This window comes from Pundamilia nyererei, unplaced genomic scaffold (genome assembly GCF_000239375.1).
Source record: "Pundamilia nyererei isolate P.nyererei 1_Seehausen unplaced genomic scaffold, PunNye1.0 scaffold00469, whole genome shotgun sequence".
In the NCBI taxonomy this organism is placed as follows: domain Eukaryota; kingdom Metazoa; phylum Chordata; class Actinopteri; order Cichliformes; family Cichlidae; genus Pundamilia; species Pundamilia nyererei.
Window position 1 is genome coordinate 67,550 of NW_005187870.1, and position 3,910 is coordinate 71,459.

Consider the following 3,910-nt stretch of genomic DNA (forward strand, 5'->3'; position numbering starts at 1 on the left):
CATTTGAGAAAATATAATCCAGTCTTAACCATTAGCAGTTCACTACATTATGAGCACGTTGCTCACATAGTCCAGTGAAACTTAAAGTGCACAAATGTGGCAAACAATTTGATGCAAATGACTGCTGATTAGCAAAGTTCAGCTCACTATGTGGACATTTGTGGTGTTATATATATACATGCATATATAACACCACATAATGCATATATGCATTTTCTTTCAAATTAATTTAGTAGTGGACATCTGGTTTTGGTACAGTTATAAGGCATGTAAGGGCAGTGTTGTTTTGCTCTGGCTTGTGTTCTCTTGTGGTAAACTACAATGGGAAACGTTTTCCCATACCTCCAAGCACAATGAAAAACACTCTTCTGATATGATTAACTTAATTTAAATTTAGTAATTTCGTGTTTTAGTAAACAGAATATAAATATTTAACCACACTTATCTTAACCAGGCAGTAGTTAATATGCAATTTTGTATATTTCCGTGCTGCTGAGGCATCGTTTAACTGGATGAGAGATGCATGCATCAATGATAAAAATGCAAAATGCATGTGAAAAAAATCACAAAAGTCAGGTATCAGGTGGCATCTTACTGTGCTTCTAATTTCTCAAGTTTTCTCATTCATCATCCCTGCCAAGTCAACACACCAGATATTATTCTGCTGTTACAACCAAATTTCCCCTTGAGGGATAATTAAAGGATTATTCTATTCTATTTCCTCTGTTGTCTCACTTTTATGACGTCAGGTGACTGTTGACTCCTTTTTTTTGAGGGGTGACCTGCGTAAATGTGTATGTGTTACCTGTTCCTCTCAGTGATATCTGAAGTGAGTTTATATGATATCAGACCTCCTTCTCCTTTTTGTTTATCAGCCTGCCTGCATGTACAGCTGCAGACTCACAACACAACACGTTGAGTGAATCTGTTTGTGTGTGGCAAAGATAGTTATGTTTTCCACAAGCATTTCAGTCAATTACATTTTGGGCGTAAATAAAACCTTCTGCAGATGACAAAAAAGATCAGTACCCGATCATCTGTTTATGGATGGAGCATTTTTCACTAACGTGTTAGTATCTGTCACCAGGAAGAAGAAGAAGCATCACTAACACAGCTGTAAAAGCAGGAAGAACACAGTGTTTCTGTGGCTCCAACACAGTGAAGTGTCGTTCTCTAGTAAAACAATCACTTCAATTTCAGAAGTCAGAATGTAACAGGAGAATTTTAATTCCCACCAATCAATGATTAGCTGTTAACCAGGACCTTCAGGAATTTGAGAAAACACCTTTTTGGAAAATGGCAAAACTAGGCAGGTAACCTTAAAAGGTAAATACATATTCATTATAATCTGATATCTTCTGCTGCCGTGAATATGTGTACATGGTTTTCACTATGTTTACTTTTGACACAATCTACAATTAACTTCTTTCTAAGCTCATTTTCAGGTTGTAACATTAATTAGACTCTCAAAACAGTGTCTGTCTTCTCAAGCAACACACTCTTTAGTTTTAGTCATTTAAACGTTGTGGCATGCAGTATAGGTCTAATGTTAAACAGTTAAAAAAAAAAGTTGCATGCTACATATTGCAGCTGGCCCTGTGTATTTTAAAATAAAAGCAACTTTCATCTCTGATTAGAATACATAAGTCAAACTTTATTAAGATCATTACAGCTTTACATACCTATTCTGTGTAACTTCATTTCAGGTTTCCAGATGGTATCCAGTAGTTTGCGTCGCTCTTCCCCGGTCCAGACAATAATGCCCTCAGCGTCTTGCTTCAGTACAAGATGCTCTTCCTCCTGATTGATGCAGGGTTCCTCCTCTTCCTCTTTAATCTTCGGGTCCTCCTGGTCCACGCTGGAGTTCCTCTCTTGCTTATAGGCCTGCTGGTCATCCAAACCCTCATCTTCTTTACACTTCATGTTGTTGTTGGAAATCTTGACTAAACAAAGGAACAAAGTTCAGAATATAAAACGTTCAGGTAGCCGCTGCCAGCTTCGCCCTTTGAGTTTTGCTGGAGGCTCTACTTTAAAAGCTGTTTCACTTTATCCCATTTATATCTCTTTTATTTTATTTTTTTAAATTTATTTAACCAGGAAGATCCCATTGAGATTAAAAACCTCTTTTTCAAGGGAGACGTGGCCAAGATAGTCAGAGGCAGCTCTTTGTCATGATTTCTACATAAATACTCTCAGATTTGAAAACAGAAGCAGAGCAAACCAATGTGGAATCTGGTGCTGCCATGTGAAAGAAATCCAGCGGGTATACATATATATTAAAGCTTCAGTTATTTTAGACAATTATTTAAAAACAACAATGAACCTTAATATATTTCAAAGACATGAATTATACTCCCTACCAGAGTGGTCTAGTAGGGAGTTTAGTATTACTCAGGAATATTAGAGCAACTCCAGGTGAAACTTTGTGTACTCTAGTGGACCCAGAAGAGGAATCTTTTGAGAATTTCATGTCAGCATTTAAGGACTTTTTAAAACGTTGTAATGATACAATTGACTTTGCTCACTTACTTATGCTTGATTTTCCCTCTCGATAAGACTCTCAGTAATGTAGTAATGTAAAGTGAAAATGAGCATGAAAGCAGTTTGGATTACCTTTAAAATGAAATAACTGAAACCTTAAAACTGAAACCAGTCTCTCTCACACACTTCTCCCGCTTTCTCTTTTTCCACTCACTCCATTTTGAGATGCACAATATCATAAATCAACCTGATAGCCAAACAGGAAAAACATTTACTGTAAATTGGTCCTTTCACGGGCCGCAACCACCGAAATCAGCAAGAAAGAAAAAAAGACGCACTACCATAAAACCCTGGGTAGAAGCGCAAGAAAGAATTGTCGGCTGAATGCTCACTTAACCGCAGTCCTAAATCAGACCTCTGATTTCGGTGCTACTTCCCTGAGAGCACCACAGCCTTACACACCTGTCGTGTGTAATTTTATTTCAGCTTTCCAGCTGATATCCACCAGTCTGCGCTGACAGGTTTCGTGTCGTATCTCTGAGCAGATTTCTTCTATACCAACAGTTCGGCTCTCCAGGAAACTGTCGTTCTTGCTTCAAAACGTAAATATTTCGCTAGTAAACTAGCGAACAAAAGTTTGCAGTTAAACGAACATGTGAAGGTAACTTCCGCCTTGAGTAAGCGTAACCGTTACGTCACTTCCTTCTTCTTTTGAAGTGTCCGGTGTTGTGCCAAAAAGCTTTCCCTGTGTGTTTTTTATGTGTATCTTTGTGTATGTTGTTAAATAGACTTGGGTGAACAGGGTTTACAAAGGAAATATATATAAAATTTAAAAATTACCCATTTAGTATCTCTATAACTCTGATTTATTGTACTTACATTATAACCAATCCGGTTCTTTTTGTCCACTTAAAAAATGCTTACAGAACTATTGTTACATTTGTTGCAATTTCTCCTGTCCTCTTGGCCTGATTACTCTTTAAAAAGACATTTTAATGTCAACATTTTTTAACTGCATAAATAAAGGATATATAAAAGTCACTGCCAAAAACTGATTGCAGCTTCTACCTTGTTACAGGAATGTTGTTTGTGGCTCAAGCTGGCTTGATATCATTAATGAGGGATATATTTGACATGTGTTTCACACATTATAGACCAACAAGTTATTCATAGCAGTTTAAATATGAGCAATCAGGTTTTGGCAAAAATCAGTTTTTGGCAGACAATCACTTTTTTATTGTAACACCGCCACGCTTGGCGTAAGGTACCTCATAAAGTCTGGTATTTTGCAGAAAATTGACTGTAGAATTTATTATATTTATTATTTAATGCACTCCACTCCGGGTCGGGGATGAGTTCCTGCCCCAAGTGGAGGAGTTCAAGTATCTCGGGGTCTTGTTCGCGAGTGATGGGAGAAGGGAGCCGGAGA